The sequence below is a fragment of the Chiroxiphia lanceolata genome, chromosome 1 (genome assembly GCF_009829145.1).
Source record: "Chiroxiphia lanceolata isolate bChiLan1 chromosome 1, bChiLan1.pri, whole genome shotgun sequence".
NCBI classification, from domain to species: domain Eukaryota; kingdom Metazoa; phylum Chordata; class Aves; order Passeriformes; family Pipridae; genus Chiroxiphia; species Chiroxiphia lanceolata.
The window spans coordinates 81,668,470-81,687,409 of NC_045637.1; the positions used below are offsets into that span (position 1 = coordinate 81,668,470).

At 34.5% G+C, this 18,940-nt stretch overlaps 1 protein-coding gene across 1 annotated transcript in view; it reads right to left on the bottom strand.

Annotated features, from left to right (window-relative positions):
• The window catches only part of CDH9 (cadherin 9), a 100,385-nt gene extending 82,582 nt beyond the window's left edge, over positions 1-17,803 (bottom strand). The window contains exon 1 of the mRNA XM_032691127.1: positions 17,442-17,803. The gene's annotated coding sequence lies outside the window, so the exon portion shown is untranslated. The remainder of the gene's footprint in view (positions 1-17,441) is intronic.
• Between the last annotated feature and the right edge of the window lie 1,137 nt (positions 17,804-18,940).

Here is an 18,940-nt window from a genome sequence, read left to right on the forward strand (position 1 = left end):
GGTATGCTGCCAATACTCGAGAAAGCAAAATCCAAATTCAGAATTAAATAGCAATGTCTATAAGCTAGCATTGATTACCAGTTTTACATTAGGAAAAATCTTAAACCATAGGAGTTTAGGCTCTGTCAGGAGTCACTATTTTGTTGTTGATCGGCATCTTTTAACAGTTTTACTCTTTTCTCACTTTCCCATTTGATAAAACATGTTTATTTTACAGATTTACTTTTTTTAAATTCTAAAAATGCTATACTTCTTTTATTCTTCAAAGGTATGTTTAAAAATTTCCACAAATCAATGCATATAAATCTGTGGGTTTTCAACTAAGCTGTATTAATGCTGAAAATTTTAAGCAAAGGATCCAGATGACCATTTATTTTATTTTTCACTCACAGTTATAAATGAAGTAATAGCACTTTAGGAATAAAATTTGTTCCTTCTGGTCACTTGTCCAGAGGGTAAGTTAGCTTAAGTGCTTTCATCAATCTTCCATTTACGTTCTTTATTCTGCATCAACAACACTGCTAAATAAAGAGCAATCCATCACAGAATTTCATGTTCCAGTTTTTATAAGTACTTGATAGACTAATGTTTAACGTATTTCAAAAATATTCTAACTACAGTGCTGTCTGGGAAGTGCATGTCTATTTTATGTAATGTATGAGACCTGCAATATTATTGCATTTGCAAGAAACTGATAAACAAGCTTGTTTATATTGACTGCATTAATTATGTTACACTGGGTCTGGAGGGAAAAGTAGAGTCTTGTGTTATTTTTTTGCATTAAGGGCATAATGATTTTCTTATTATTGAATACTAGATATCTGCTATCCAAACGAGGGAGCCATAACAGTATACTATATCTTTCCACTGCATAATTGTTCTATTCCTTTTTCTTAAAGATGATGCTTGCTCTGAGGTGGCTTTTTACTCTTTTGTTTTTTATATTGATAAGCAATACAGCCCGGAACTAGATAATACATGTTCATGATCTTGATGGAGCTGAGTGAAATGGTTACACTAAAACCAAATATGCTTTAACAAAACATCCTGTCATAAAAAAAAAAGGTTGGAATAATTTTTCTTGCTCTTAATTCCACTACATTCATTTTATCAGTTTTGAGAAAGAGATTAGTGTCCTTTTACTTATTTTTCATCTTTTGAAATAGAATATATACATAAGCAACTATCAAAGGAAAGTGCCTGAGGTATTTTCTAAACATATTGCACTTATCTCTGTAAAAAGTGAGATTGACATAAAATATCACTCTTAATACCGACGAGACATCCAGTTATTAAACCTTTGCTTGGAGGAACACAGTATTCAGAAATGCACTCCCTATATTTTGGAAAAAATGGACTGGATTGCCTTCATATCTGAAAGGTCAGTGGACAACAATGTACCCGAAAGAGTAGAATAGAAAAGCACATGGTGATGAATAATATGGGCTTTACTTTCATAATTTCTTTACAGCGTTCTCTTTTCCTCTTCCTGAGAGTTCTCTGTGCCACACTGGGCTTCTGGCACTGCCCAGTCAGCCTATGTGAGGAAGGACTGTGGTATTCTTAGCATCAGATGAGTATTGACCAGCTGTTTAATCGCTTTGTAATACTTTTTTAACTAAAGTATTTGATTTTCATGTGATAACTAAATTTTGATTTTCATGTTGATTTATAGATAAAAAGCTCTCCGATGGTTTATCTGTGGCTATATCTCATTATTTTGTAGGCAATGTAATTGGCAGAAAGAAACGTAAATGTTGATATTACAGACCTATTTGGTCATTGAGAAAAGACAGACCACATCCTAGAGATTCAAGTCCAAATACAAAGTCTGTGGCTGAAAGCATATATGAAATATGCTCCTCCTTGTATAGAATGTGATTTCTTCTAGTATTTTCATTCCTATTCTTAAGTAAAATGAAACTTCCTACCCTGAACTATGTAATCTAAACCAATATGTCTTTCTTTATTTTTTGGTGAAATGAATGCTAAGTAAATAAGAAGGGAAAGAGCAAATGTATCAAGGAGATGAGGAAAAGAAGAGGAGAGAGGTACAAACATTTGAGAACAACAAAGCTGCAGGATAGGAGAATAAGTATTCTTCAGAGAAGTGGATAAAGTTAAATGTAAACATTCCATCCATAGCATCTATTTGTTAGATAAAGTTTGGCTGTCCATTAGAATCACTTTTTCTAGTTAAACATCTCAAGAACATGGATCTAACTTTTTCAGAGCTGCTAATATGAGCAGGCCCGAAATTAAACTAGTTTTATAAATGTTCAGAAGTTCTGTAACAGATATGTTACACTGGATCTATGGTTTCATTTATTTTGAGATTTTTTTCTCACTGGAAATATACTTAATAACAGTACCTTCTCCATGTATTTAAGAGTCTCTGCTACTTTTAGTGGAACATTAAAGATACACATGTCTGGGAATAACCATCATTCACACAAATCAATATTTATTCCAGTGGTATCTAAAGTCATCTAACAGTTTCTACTGCAATAAAATACATAGATAAGATTTAGGAAAATTTCTGTGTTATTTGGGTTATGATAAGCTTTAAGAGTGACTCCATTACAAAGGAGACAAGAAGGACTGCAGATTTTCTTGAGTAAAGCGTACAGAATAAGCATTCCACCTTAAAAGAGTTTAGCTGAAAAAAAGCATCTAGGAAGTTTCTTCTCCAGTCTGAAATTCTTAGATAGTTTTTGCTTATCTCATATCTCTTTATGACCTATGGTCAATTCAGCCCATGATGCACCTAGTTGTAACAGCTTGTGACTTGGCCTCCCAATAATTTACTCCAACAAATTATTCAACATTCGAACATTCAAATTATCCAACATTTGAACTCAAATTTACAAAAAAAGAGAAGTTCATTTACAGATATTTATCTTCAACAAGTTTTTATTTGTTAAGAATTTTTTCACCTTTTTTAGTTTACTCTCATTACCAGTATTTTTCAAATTCCTGTAAAAGAGACATCTTTAGTCGGTATGTTTTAAAATTTGTGCTTTTCAGTTTTACTATTGATATTTCATGATCTTTATTTTATTGCCTTACAATATCAAAACAGCTTTCCATTTCACCATTTCTGTTTGTGACATGGAATTTTTAGTAGTTTAGATGAAATAATAACATCACTTTAATTATTGAAGGCCTTGTTATCTAATACAAAATGGAATCCTTTATCTAATTTCCAGATTGAACCCCTCTTCCATTTCTGTCATAATGAAGTGAGTAATCTTGCAGAGAGGTTAATTTCATACCATAAAAAAATATATTATCAGCCACTATTAGGCATCATAAAAGAAATTATGAACTTGAGGTTGAAACTTTCTTGATCTATAGCTGCCCCCTTTGTCCTGATAACTACATAAGAATATACATTTGTTGACACCAGCTGGTGTGTTTGAAATTATAAAAGACAATGCATTGGAAAATATGCTACATGTGAAACTTTCATCATTTGGATATGATCCTTGCAAATGTAATTAAAAATAAAAGTGCTTACTCTAGCCATGTTTTTACTTCTGTTTCCCTGTTGGCATTAGAAAATATGTTCATGTTTCCTCTAATTATATTCAATGAAGTTTTTCATGTGTCATCAGACTTTGAATACTCCATAACAAAGTCAAAAACATTCATAATTTCAATTTGTCTTGTTTTAATCATGTAGTCCTCTGTCGTACAGTGAACTATGATTACTTAATTACGTCTGTTTTTAATGCAGGTTATGTCTTCATCTACACTAAAAGTGGCCTTACTAAGAATTTAGGTAGTTACTTCATAGTTGGAATTCCCAATTTCTGGTGACTTCTCTATGACTCATAAAATTATAATTTTATATTTCTTTCTGAAAGCCATATATTCTGTGTTTTTCTGATGTGTTTATTTCAGTATGTCTTTATTTGGCATTGTTCAAAGCTTAAGTGTGGTAAGGCACTCCTTATTTCCATTCTTTTTCGCTTCATCACTTACACATGACATTATTTCAATATGCAATTAATCTTTGTAGGGAGTTTTGGGTTTTTTACCCTTTCCTACATGCACTGTATTTTCTTTCTTAGGTATGCATAATATTGTCATATTTTTCCCTGGTTTAGTATTTCAGACACAGAACTTTCTTCAAGTCATATAAGTCAGTAAAACCTTCTGCTAACTTGCAGTGACTTGCAGTTAGGTTTCCGCTGCATTTCTATGTTTTTTTTCACTTTGTCTGTCATTTATTTTAATGAAATTTTATTCAGTGATATATACATTTGAATGCCTTCTAAAACCATGGTTTCTTCAACATTTTATATGTATATATTTGATTTTGATTTTTTAACCAAAGATTTTTAGCCCTCTGTACAATTTATAAATCTGTACTCTGTCTTTAGCTATTGTTCTTATTGCGCAGTACTCATGTATAAATATTTATTTTATCTAATAAAAGAATTTATTTTTTATAAGCAATAAGTTCACAATATTCTATTTATATAATTTTAAGTTATACTGAAATTATATTTCAATCTCATTTTGGTAGCTGAACAAGCTATACTTTCTCTCCCAGACTATGCATAAAGAAACCTCTTTACACTATCTGTATTTTCCTCTAACTTTATCTTCTGATGTATCAGTAATCACAGTCTGTTGGCATTTTGCAATACTGTTTCCTCTGACATTTACCTTAAAATGAACATGGATTTTATTCCACTTATTTGTTTGAATACTGATGACTTCTGCACAGAACAGAATGCATTTAAAAAAGAATATTCAAATAATTTTGTTCACATATTGTATTATAATTGTCTTTGTCATGTAATGCTGTCTATTCACTTTATATACACATACACATTATACAAACTAACATGGATTCTGCACACATACTGACCTCTGTGCAGCAGGAAGGATATGAAGAGACTGGAAAGAAAAATATCTAATAATTTAACATCAGCCCTTACTGTACAACAGCTGACCATTTCCACCCTATTGCTACCGCCAGCCTGCAGACCTGGTGAGGGTCAGGCACTTCAGGCACTCCTGAACAAGCTGGTGCCAAGCATAGCAGTGCATTTTCTGTCCCTTTGCAGCTCTCCAGTCCTCTACTTGGCCTGTTAATTACTGTGACAGTATTTCCTCCCTTTATAAAGATTGTATCTAAATGTTACTGATGTCCATGGGAATATTCAGCTGGACCATGATGAGCTTTACATCAGGACTATGTGCTCTTCTGTTGTTTACCCCGAAACTTATACTTGACTGCTCTCATAGAACAACTTTGAAATACTTTGTTGTAATTACTGACTGGATAATTGGGCAATTTCTGAGGGACACAATGGGAATACTAATGTTACTTGGTCTCTAATATACAGTGATCTTCTTTCAGATCAGTGAGATAGAATCATATCTTTGCAAAGACACTGCATATGATGTGATAAAATTATTTGTATAATTTTCTTGTGTTCTAATTTCTTCTTCAAGGTTTCCGTATTTTATTCTATGTTCAATGAAAAAACCTATTATTCGAGTTCATGTATTTTTTTACTGAACAATAAACTAAGACTGTTTACACTATCCTGTTGTACCAGAAAATTGACAGGATTCAAATTCAGAAGTAAAATTATTTGGTTATTCTTATCTAAGGTGAAGTCAAAGGCAAAACTTAAAATGTGCAGGCTTGTATCTATGCAACTTGTTAATAGCTTCATATTTGAACTAGAATGGTTAAAACATCTCTTTTTTAAAACTTCACTGACTGTGCCTTCCTGATTATTGTCTTGTCCTTCAGATTTCTTAGTGGTATCAAAACAAGCATGAATAAAAACTTCTCCACTCCCTATCCTTTCACAATCTCTGCCTTTGTTTTCCTCCAGTATTTCAGTCTATGAACACAACAAGGCTACTTAGGCCACATATCTTTTTTTATAAACCATTTTCTGTTGAAAATGCAGTAGATACATATGTTCTAATTTTTTCCTTTATTATTAGTACAGATAACAGACACTATAGGTATTTTCCATCAAGAAAGCGGGATTCTGTATGACAAATTTCAAACTGCTTGTATATTTTTGTGTAGGTGTCCTAGAAATGGATTCCTTAAAAATTTGCAGTCTCATAGGGTGAGAAACATTCACTTAAACCAGTGTATCCCTAGTGATCTAGGTAGTATTATGCTGTTCTGTGAGAACTGGGTTCAGTAACTTTAATTTACAAAGGATACGTTGACTTTCACTTAACTAATAGGTAGTATTTTCCATGTTGGGGGAATGCAGAAATATTGACCTTTATATTACTAAATCATTATAATTTTTGCCAGGCAGTGACTATCAGTGGACATAAATATAGAGAGTATATAACTCATCTGAACAATGGTTGCCCTAAGAGCATGATAAACTCTGGATATCCAGTGCTGTGGGTACATGTACTTAGGCCGGGTTGCTTTAGCCCAATTCTTGACCTTTCCTGGAGTTCTCCTAATGATGGAGTACAGGCAGTAATGATTCTTAATCTTAACCTTCTCAATATGTCATTGTTTTCATATCAATAGATTGTTAAAATAAACATGATGGTGACATTAATTCTTTTGGATAACAGATCAGTGAGACTTGGAGTAAGAAGAAGGATCTTTTCCTACACTTGTTGCACCAGTTTCACCTCCAGAATAAGGGAAAAGGATTTTTTTGCTGATACATCACACTACAGCGGAGGCTGCCACCCTCTTTTTCCTCGCTTCCTTCAGGTTGAGGATCACTCAAGGATACCTCTGAAATCTCTACTTTCCTCTCTTCAAATCAGCAGGTCTCTCTGTCCCCATAAAACTCAGTAGTTCTCTGGCTCAAACCACAGCAGGAATACAATGAGGCTGGTTGCTCCAGAAGGCAGTGAGGCTAGATCCAAGGGAGTTGTACAGAGTATGAAAAGAGATAAATGTTGGAAATGTTACGATACTGCTGCCATTCTTTCAGATAATAATTTTGTAAGCGGTTTCCTGTAAATTAAGCTTCTACTGGGATGTTGTGGTACTCCCACTCACGACCAGATGCACCCTAAGAAATTATAATGTATGTGACTCTCATGACTGAGTACTTCAGCTGCTATCTTTTAATTGCACTTATTTATTCTCATAAATGCACATAAATATAAATATATATGTATCTCACCAAAATATAGGATATGTAAGTTTTTGCATTTAAATATTGAGTTTTTTACACTGAGTTTAAATTTCTTTTGCATGTACTTTTGTAGGACCGTAGTCAATAAAACAAATGAACATTGACAAATACTCATTAAATTCTCAGTGAGACAACCTACAAGTTTTAACATCCAGTAATGAATATTGCTGGAAGAGTGTTAAGGTAAATCAATTCCTAGTTACAACTGTTTAACATATCATATGGTAACATTCCATGTCTTGAAGAAAAAAAAAAACCTACAATACATGCTGCATTCAAATATGAACACATTATATTTCAGGGCAAATAACAGTTCTCCATTTTTTAAAAGGGATTGGTGTTGCTGTTTGCCAACCACACCTGAGAAAGTAATTGCTTGTAAATTAAGGTGGTAACTTTGTTCTATGGCTACTTTCATATTTAAGTCTTGAAATCTTCAATTGTCTTTTTTTATAAATAGTATAAAAAATTTTGGATGCTCTGTGGTAATGATGAAAATCTCATTCTTCGTTCAGTGTGCCCTAGAATTAATGACTACTGACTACCTGCAAAAACCCAAAGAATGTCTATGTCTTCCTTGTCCTTGCTGTCCTTCAGATACTTGATAGTGGTTACTGGGTTGAAAATTTCTGTTTAAAGTAGATGCTCACATCATTTGACCTGTCAGTTATCAGGATACAGCTAAACTTCAGGACAAATTAAGTGAAGTAGGAATAAGAAGTCAACTTTTATTTGCATTGTAAAGGGACATTTAAATTCAAGTCATTACAGATATTGCTTTGTCTACCTTGGGGTTGATCATTTAGAAGACCACACAGTAAGCCCGAAGATATTCCAAAAACTGCATTGTAGCTAAAAGATTCCAGATTTCCTGAATCTTTGCTCTTTCAGATGAGAAACAGTACTAGAAGCTAAAAAGACCATGTTGAAAATATTACTTGAATTTTCTGAAGGTACAAAAACGTACATGTAATGAGGTAGACAGTGTATGGCTATTTAAGTTCTCACTGAAACTTACCAACCAGTCATGCCATGTAATTGCATTAATGTGATTTGGTCAAAAGTTCCTCTTTCATGGAATTTTTCCCTCAAAAAGAAATTGATTGAATGAAATGGAATTTTTTTCTATAATCTTGAAGGAATAAAATGACACTGATTTGACGGAGGACCCTGGGAACTGCTGGCCAGTCAGCTTCACCTCTGTGCCTGGTATGATTATGAAACAGATCTTCCTGCTAAAGCATAAGGAAGACAAAGAGATAATTAGGGACAGCCAACACGGCTTTACCAAGGGTGACTCCTGCCTGACTAATCTCGTGGCCTTCAATGATGGACTGACTGCATCAGTGGACAAGGACCTACAGAGGTCATGTACCTGGACTTCTGTAAGGCCTTTAAGGCCCCCACAATAGTCCTGCTGCTAAATTGGAGGCATACAGGTTGGATAGTTGGACTGTTAGATGGATAAGGAATTGGCTGGATGACCTCATCCAAAAATTTACTGTCAATGTCTCAATGTCCAAGTGGAAACCAGTAATCAGTGGTGTTCCTTAAGGCTCTCTAATGGGATCAATACTATTTTATGTCTTTATTAAGCATATAGACAGTGAGATTAAATGCACACTCAGAAAGTTTTCAGATGAGACTGAGTGGTGCAGTTGATATACTTGAGGGAAGGGACACCGTCCAGAGGGACCTTGACAGGCTTGAGGACTGTGCCTGCGCAAATCTCATGAAGTTCAGCAAGGCCAATTCCAAGGTCCTGCACCTTGGTTGGGGCAATTCCCAGTATTACAGACTGTGGGATGAAAAGATTGAGAGTAACCCCACTGAGAAGGACTTGGGAGCACTGGTAGATAAAAAACTCGATGTGAAACAATGACTTTAAACTAAAACAGGAAAAGGTTTAGATTGGACATAAGGAAGAAGTATTTTACAGCAAAGGTGTTGAGACACTGGAACAGGTTGTCCAGAGAAGTTGTGGAAGTTCTGCTACTGAAAGTGTTCAAGACTAGGTTGGATGGGGCTTAGAGCACCCTGATCTAGTCCAAGGTGTCCCTGTCCATGGCAGAGGGGTTGAACTAGATGTTCTTTAAAGTTGCCTTCCAACCCAAACCATTCTATGATTCTGGACTGATAATGTAGACAGAACAGATGTTTTGCTGTGTTTTCCTCTGATATTTACCTCTCTGGGCTTGATGTGAAACGACCTGCAGAGTCCTCCTCAACGCAGAGCATGTAGGCATCTAACCTTACCAGTTCCTGTCTAGAACTCAGTATGCCACTGGAGACCTTAAAGTGCAAGTACATGCATGACTTTCATGACACAGATGTTGAGCAAATAAAAAATAAAACAAAAATTTAAAAATCTATATCAATGTAATTATGCATATAAAGGTATAGCTATATTTGCATAGATATATGTAGATACATGTGTGGATATATCTAGACCTCTAAATCTCTTTATGTCATCTCTGCCTCTAAAATTATATCAGTAGTGACACAGATACTGATGTAGATATATGTATACACTAATACATGTATATTTTCACCAAAAGCAATGAAATTTCAGGGCTTTTTTAAATTACCTACTAAACTCATAGGCTGACTAGCATGAAATTTAATTAGTGCCAATTAACTAGAGGTGAAGGAAGCAGAAAATTAATGTGACTCATTTATTTTCCATTCTACCGCAATGTCCCCCTATTTATGTTCCTTAAAGCATTTTTTTTCAGATTTCAGGTTTCAGTCTGTACAAATTATTGATTCTGATGCTATTTGCACAGAAAGAGTATAGATAAATTTTAACATTCATTTTGGTCCTATTTTATTATAGCTACCCACACTATTGCATTTTAGATTACCTCAAAACAAGTAATCCAGAATCTTCTCCTTGTGTACATAAATCGTTATGCTGCTTCAGCTTGTTAATCTACTCTTCTTGGAGAGGAAGCCTGCCTTCCTCCTTCCCTCCTTCCTTTCTCCCTTCCTTGGTTCCTTCCAACTAGTCATACTTTGTACCAGGTTGGTAAGGTTTCTTCTAATAGCTCTCAGCACTTTACACGGGGTTACTCAATGCATGTAAATACAAAGCCTTGTATTGTTTGGGGACCACCACACGTAGATCTCCTGAAAGTTCTCAGTGACATACAATGCTACTGTTTCTAACTATCTGCACTTTCAGAAAAGTATCACTTTCTCCTGAGTTTATATAATTTATCTGCCAGTTAAAAAGTAGTGAAATATTTTTTTAAATAGAAATTGAGATCCATTTATGTCATGAGACCAGGAACTTTAATCCTGTACTGGTTAATCCTTAGACCCATTTTAGTTCTAATCAAAACTTAAACTATGAATATATGCTTCTCCTCTTGTGTTAGACACAAACTACACAGGAACCGTTTGTTCTCATATGCAATTTTTAGGAAATCTTTTCTATTTATTTGAAATCGTCATTTATATATTACTAAACATTACTGAGTGTATCTCTTGAGTAATCAAGGTAACTATGGTCCTGTGTCTGTGTATAACTACAGTTCACTATTTAATCAAATAAATGCTTTGCAAACATAATCTTTAAAGTAGTTAAAAATCTATTCAACCTGTAGGCTTCTAGTTTTGGGAGGGTTATGAACTAGAGTCTCAACATATTTGGGACAGAAAAAAAACATTATGGGTCTTTATGTATTTGAGAAGTTTATTTTTTGTGGATCTATATTGTAGGGAGCTGTTAGGAAAATTTACTCTGAAGTGTAAATGTGAGTTGCATGAGCACAAATTCAAATGGCAAATAAATTATTATAATGAGTACTATTGTCAGAAGTGCTAAATCTTTCATTCTAGCAGTGCTAAGAGTTACATTTCTGAATATGCAACACTAGGTATATTCCTAAAGCATTATCTATTAAATTTAACCTTTCAGTATGGATGAACATATTTATTTTAATTTTTGTTTCTTTTTTTTTTTTGGACAAAACCATCAAACTATAGTGCAGTCTAGCCACTTCCTAATTTACTCCCCATTTTGACTTCACTGATGTTATTTCCCCCTTTCTTGAATGGAAACTTCAGGAAAAGGTTCTTAACCAGTAGGGTTTTCTTGGCCACTTGTAGCTGAGAGCAGCTGTACCAACGTCTTTGAGAGTTTCTCGTCTTTAATGGCCTTAAAAAGTGGTTAGAAGTACATTAAACGCATTATATACTTTTCTGATTTGAAAGCCCTTTTGTTTGCCGCATTGATGGTTTACCATCATGGGTAGATTTTTCAGAAGGACAATAACGGGAACAGCAGGCAGTACCAGAAGCTTGGATTTTATCAAAATATGACAAATGCTATTAAAACATTACAAAATCACTACTTCAAGTGATACGTGAGTTCTCAGCCTTGACGCTGCTATTACTACTACTACTACTACTACTAAGTGAAGAACAATATCTTCAGTGTTATAGATAGAGTAGTTCTATTTCCATTAAGGAAATTGAAGAGATTAGTTAATTTTATTTAGAATACAAGGAGTTTTACTTATTGTCTTATCCTTAGAAAAGGTATAAATACAATCCAGAAAGCTGTCTTGGTAAGGACAGAAGTCATGTATAACAAAAATTTAAAACCACTAAGAACAAGATCTGACTTAATTTCTGGTAATCCATGGGATGCTATTAACAGAAAGGAATGAAGAGTCTACATTATTTTTAAATATATTTCATTTTTCAGCAAGTCTGAATTCTCATTAAGAGTGAAATTACCTTTTACATTTGGGAAGCAAACGTAAGGATTATTGCAAATCTTTCAGGAAATGGGAAAATATTTTCTGTAACATAATATTTTTATGTTTACTCTGAGGCAAATAGAAATTTTCATCAGATAGAATTGTTATAAGAACACAGATTCAGCACTCATTTTTACTCTGGGTAAGGGAAATGCACAAAAGCAATTTCACTGGCTTCAGTGGGACTAGTCTTATTGCAAAATGTTAGTCATTCTAAATACAGGTTCCAGAATGTGGCATAAGTACAAACAGCTCTCCTGACATGTAGTTTAAACAACTACAAGAATTTCCTTTGAAATAAGTATGTTTTCCTGATTGTTTTTCTTTTACTACATAGGCAAAACGAGTTCCAGGAGATTACCCACAACCAGCACCTATGTCTTAAAAATCATAAGAAAGAACTTTTTTGCAATAGCTTCTCACTGCAAAGCTTGATATTTAAATCCATTAATATAAAAAAAATTACAAAAAATAATTCAAACCATGTAAAAGTATTTTGATAAACAACAAAGTAAGCAGGCAAATTCATCCAGAAAACAGCACTGCAAACTTAAACAAACCCATTTTAATATATCCTTTTTTAAAATATTTTATCATTCTTCTTAGAATTGCATAAGTTATGCTTGGGTTTACGTTTCTATTTGTATGTATATGTGTATAAATGTGTATATATGTATATATACATATATAAAGTTCTGTTCATAAACTGGGGTTATTTTTATTTGTTAAAATCAGCTTTGAATAGTTTACTGATACTTTCCAATCATACAGAACTTATCACTGCTGGATTTCAAAATACTAATTTTAATTTCTACTGTAACTACTTTTTCTTTCAAATAGAAGTAATGGGATTAACTTCTCCTTTATCCTCAACTCACACCTTTTTCTCTTTGCCTCTTCATCATCTCCCTAGGAGCAAATATTGAATGATGGAATACAGAGGAAATAAAGAACAATTATTTTGGTAAGATCTTTAACTGAGGTTGTTAGATCACTATATTTTTACATTCCTTTATTGAACCCTCTTTTACAACTCGATGTTTTATTGAATACTTTTTTAAGAGGTGCCAAAATATAAATGTCAAATTCTACACCACTGATTATCAATATTATAGGTCATAATTTTTTGAAAGTAATGGTTAAATCTAATTATTCATGTATATATTGCCATAGGCTTGTATGTATTGTTAATTGACTTCAACTGAACTATTAAAAATATGCTAACTGAGATAATCTCCTTATGACAGTTGTTGTGTAGCTTGTCTAAAATGATGGAAAGGCCTACTGTTTCCATCCCCAAACATAAAAATATTATTCCCAATTTTCTTTATTTCACAGAGTCTTTCACAGAGTATAATTTACAAAGATCATGTTTTGAATTTGGGCAAGTGGTTTAGAAGTTTTCTTAACATCCTTATATACAATGGGAATATGCTGTTAGTATTTTTCGGAAATTGGAATCACTAAGTATCAACCTGCATGGTCTAAAACTGTAATATCCTTCCAGGCAGAATTTCCATGAAGCTGAGGGTTATTTCCCTCAAATAGGGTTTTTGAGGACAAAGCAACTTGAATATTGCCCAGCACACAGAAAATTTTTACTTACATAAACCTGTCTAGTATTTACATTTCATATCAGGAGTTACAAATATGAAAGCTATGTTTGTATGAGATAGGGAAACAGAATCTAAAATGATGTTGTCTTCATGTTGCTGTTACTCTTACTCTTGTTAAAAAGTGTGAAACTTAATTATAGACTTTTGCATTTTACTAACAATGGAATACATTGGCCATCACTTTAAGCATCCATTTTGCAGTCGCAGAAATATATTTCCAGAGAAACATTCGTGGTTGTTTATGGTATCAAATTTAAGTATCCAAGGCACATATGAATATTGATGTACTCATACAGAGAAATTGAAGGATTGTGAAAGGGGAGGCCCCATTCTACCCCTGGCTCTGACAGAGAGCTAGTCCACAACTGAGACCAAGTCAACTTTCTGTGCAATAATACCTGTGTATGGGATGAAGACAGTGCCACCCATGTCCTTTTGTTGTCTTTCCAAGATTGTGGATCAGAGATTATAAGTAGCATACTTTATTTCCTACCATTTCTATAATAACTTTACATACTAGGCATTAAAAAATTATTTTCTTTCCAAAACATACTCATTTTAGAGCTTTCTTTTGAGCTGCACTATACATCCAGTATTTTTTCTTTCTCCTGAAGTTAATAACAACATTTTCCTGGGAGTAACCAAGGCTCAGTTTTGCTGGGATTTTGCACTGCAAACACATGACATGATCTGCTTAAGATATGCCTCTCCAATCACACTCAACAAGTAGTCCTTGATGCCACTGGGGTATTTTTATCATGATCAGTCACAGAAAGTCAGGAAAATAAGTCACCTTTTGCCATTCAGAAATTTCGCATGTACTTAAAAGGCAAAAGGAGAAAGTTGTTAAAATGACGATGACTGCTTTTATAAAAATCCTTTTTATTCATTTCCCTTTGCTTTATTTTCCTTCTCTTCCCACCCCCTTTAGCAAAATTTTGGATTTATTCCTACAAATGACTTTTCATAAATTCTCTCACATGCGGAATGCAGTTAGCTTTCACTCAGGCATCCCTATTCATGTTCAAACATTAATGCTTCTACAGATAACATTTGCATGTAACACCTGCTGCAAGCCTTAGAAATTCAGAAGCATGTTCTGATATGAGTGGGAGATGCATTTTTCTCTAGGCTTTTTCCTCCGTTACCTTCTGCAGTTAAATAGCTCTGACTTCATAGAAGAAACACATAACATTATATATCTATAGTGTCTTACTGTCTTATATCCCAGTCTATATAATCCAGTTTTTCTTATAAGCATAAGGTTGTGCAGAAATTAGGAGAATTTTTAATCAGTGATCATTACTGAATTCTGATTTTCACTAAGGTCTTCCTGTGACTGCAGAACAGTTTGCAAAATTGGGAAAAGATGGGCAAGGAGAAAGAAAAGGAGAACAGTTCTGTGCTTCTGTTTCTCTCTGAAAATAGTTGTAAGAATCTGTGTGCTTGTGGCATCCTATAATAAATGAAAATTCTGAGGTAATGGTTGTTCCTTCATGTGTCATGTTATCATCAGTCAACAGGAGACACTAATCTACCTTGTCTTATCTCCCAAATAAACTTGTTTTCAGAGGAATTGTCAGTCCTGTTACTTTCTGGCTCTACTTCTCAAACGCTTCTGCCAGTAGATTACTTGCAACCATATTTTACAAATTCAGAAACCATGTCCTGATGCCAGGGCATAAGTGACTGTCAGAATCAAGTTCTTTCTGCACATTGTGGGTGATGACATTTAAACTAGTGGATTTGAGTTATTACATTTTTTTTGGTGCATAAATTGGGGAATGCAGTCATCCTTATTGGTTAATCCCATGATGAGAGGGCGTCTCTGCCAGCACCATGCAACTGCTGCTGGGATCAGCATCCTTGTGGAGGAACAGCTAGGTGAGGGCAGAACACAGATTCCTGCACATGGGTTGCCGTCTGGAGGAAGGACAGCCTTTTCAAAATGATCACTTCTGCTGAAAAGCATGCAAATGCTGAAAGCTTGAAGCACTTTTACTGTGGAGCTGTACAAAACATATGGCAGAGCTGTTTCTCTCCACATTTTCTCTACAAACTGCATCACCAAACTGCTTTTCCTGTTTAGGTGAGAGGTACTGGTTGCATACAAAACATAATTTTCCACAATAATGGCTGTAAGACAACCTCTGAAATTAAATACTCTACTTCATTCACAGGATAAACATGAAAAACTTTGATTGCAGAAATCACCCCATCAAGCTTAAAAAGACTTGGCAACAATTCTAGGTACAAGATTAGTACAGTTACATTTCTCCATTTAAAATTAATCTTGTTTATCTAACTTAAAAAAAAAGAATTATTTCTTTCATAGATATTGACTGTATAATGTGACCTTGTAAAAGTTTTATGTTTTTTAATAAAAAATCACATTAGTTATAAACATATTTAATTCTGTCTGAATTACATTATTACATAGTGAAGTACAAATGACAGGGCAATGTATTTTACCTGTCAAATTGACATACAGATAGCAAAATGCTTTTTTTTTTTAAACTAACATAGTTCTTTAAATAGAGTTCTTAAAAATCATAGAAAAATAAAAACACAAGGCTTATAAATATTTAATTAGTCCACTCAATTTTTGGAATAGAAATTAACATTTCAAATAGGGAAAATGACTTGGAAACAACATTTTTAAAGATCTGTTATTAGCAATTCCTATCGCTACAGCCAATATTATTTATTAAACAACCCTTTTGATCATATCACTGAATTATTACAAGTATCACACTTGTGTTTTTATCCATACTTATCCTTACCATGAGTAGCTAGTGTAACATTCAGCAATGAAATATAATCTTGCTGTAATTTCGGTAAAATACAAGTTTTATCACTGACTTTAATAAAAGCAAGACTGACACATTGGTTGTAAATTTGTCTACTGAAAATGGAAATTATCTTAAGAAAATACCATTCTGTTTCTGACCTATGACTTAACTCTGTGACAAGGTGAGTAGCTACTGTATGCACATTGCCTTACAACAGCAAAGTATATAAATTTCCTTTTAATTCATAAGCATCATTCTGTCTTTGAAGCTTATAGAGCGAAATTGAATGGATGTGACAGCGTGTTTCTTGCATGTGAGAAGAAAAGGCAAAATGTCATTCATTGGGGTGGTTACTTCGGAATCAAGTGGTCAGTGTGACCTTTTGTGCTTTCTGTCTTACTTTCTTGTGTGAATCTCTGATTATGTATATTGGGCTGACAAGGTTGTTTGGAAGCACTTCTGGAAAGCATCCTTGCACTTTAAGCCTGTTGACTTTGACTTACTGCTATGGATATCCAAAGAGACATCTCCCTCAGATCTCAGTCTTTCTGAAACCTGAGTTGTCACTTCTCCCTATAACGCATATTAAAAAACCCACTAATTTTGCTACTCCCACTAAAGAAAAACAAGCTAAAGCGTTGGTACTTCATTCTTAGTAGTAGTAAAGACCTCTATTTTTTCATCCTAGATTTTTGCCAGAAAAACAAATGTGAAAGAAAGAAAAAGAGGATAGTTTCTATCTGGACAGGTGAAAAAGCATCCTGCACAAAAGTTAGGCTGTATCGTTACTGCTATATGGTAATAAAAACTGAGTAATGTCAAATAGTACTGCCAAATAGCATATACATTGCTAGTTTTCTAATATGCACATCAGTTGTCGTATATACAGTAACAGATGTTTAGATTTCAGCAATTTAGTGTGCAGGGAGATGTTTCTGAATTGTATAAGAGAAATACCCCCAAAGTGTTCTGTTGATACTGCCCCTCCACACACACCCACCCTAAAAAGTGTCTGTAAGACATCTTTAACACACTCCTAAAGAAAGCATCTGCTCTTTTGCCGTCAGGAATTCCGGTGCTAAAGAAAGTTAATCTACTCACCGAGTCTGTCAGCGTGAGCCTAGCTCTGTCCGTTCATTGCTGCTTCTCTACCTGCTTCCTCCCTTCTGCATGTTACCGTATCTCCAGCGCTGAATGCACTTGCATCTCTCTAGGGCTCTCTCTCTCCCAGCATCACTTTTAAGTCAGGCAGGCAGCGAGCAGAAGCAAAAGGGACTCTCTATCTGATTGGTTTCCATTCAGTGCCCCTGATTAATAAGAACAGTCCCTCATAGGAAGAGGTGTTGCTGCCCCTCACAGAGATGTTACTGCTGATAGAGCCGCAGTGTTCAGCGAAGGTTGGGGCTGTGGGGGACAGGACGATGGCTTTGTCAGCCAAACAGTGATTTGCAACTGAATGCAGTGGGAGGGTTCAAAGAGGAGGGCTTTGTTAAGGACCCTCTTATTAACTGAGGCTTAAATACAGAGACATGCTATCACCTCAGTTTGGTCTGTTTTAATAATAGGAATAAAGGCATACCCATAACCTGCGCATTATGTGGAGAAAAAAAATCATTTTAAATATCTACACTAGCAATACAGTGCCATTTGTGTGCAATACACATCGGAGAATGCAAAATTATCATCTAACACTACTACAGTGACAAATGATTTTAAGGTGAAAGAAGGTAAGGTGTGTGAGATTTCCCCCTGAACTCAGTAGGTTTACAGCTCTAGCATCACTTACAGCTATTGATAATGATGGGCTTGTCACTGTACCTGAAAGTGGACATAATACAAAGTTGCAAGGGATGTTTTGGGAATTGTGACTAATACTGTTCAAGTTATTGTCTGAAATACACAGTTTTACCAGTAACAGTAATGAGTTTCCTGCTTTCTGGCGCAGCCTGTTTGGGTACAAGTAATCACTGCTCCATGCTACGATAGATGTTCAATATCACACAATATTGTGGTTTGCTTGAACTAGCATTTTCGAGTGAAGCATAACATGTCTCCTAATAAAATGAGAGAACTAAAGTATTGTAAGTTCTGGATTTGGATATACATATGTATATATATATATTTGTTCATTTTTGGGGGTTTCTGGGTACTAATGACTATTTCAGTCAACAAGATAAGATAAACATTTGAAATGGGACTCTCAGGAACTGGTTGCTGTACTGACAAACCCTGAAGATAGTTTTCATCAAAAGTCCATTGTAGGCATCAATAGAATAACATGAAATGCTGCAAAGTGTAGTTTTCCAGTCTTGTTGCATAATTAATTTAGGACCAAAATTTCCTCTTAGATGAATCATGAGGCTAGTTTGTAGTTATGAAATGTTATTAGGGCTGTGCTTTCAGTAGTTGCTTAATGCTACCATTTAGGAGTTCAACAGACTAATATTCACTGTATACTGTTCTTAGCGAGAACCAATTCACCATTAGATCTCCTCTGAAATTATTAAGTGATTAATGCAATTCACATAGACATAAGTCAGAGCCTTTCATTGTTTTAAATGTCAGTCAAATTGGCTCTGAATGAACTAGATCTTCTCTGT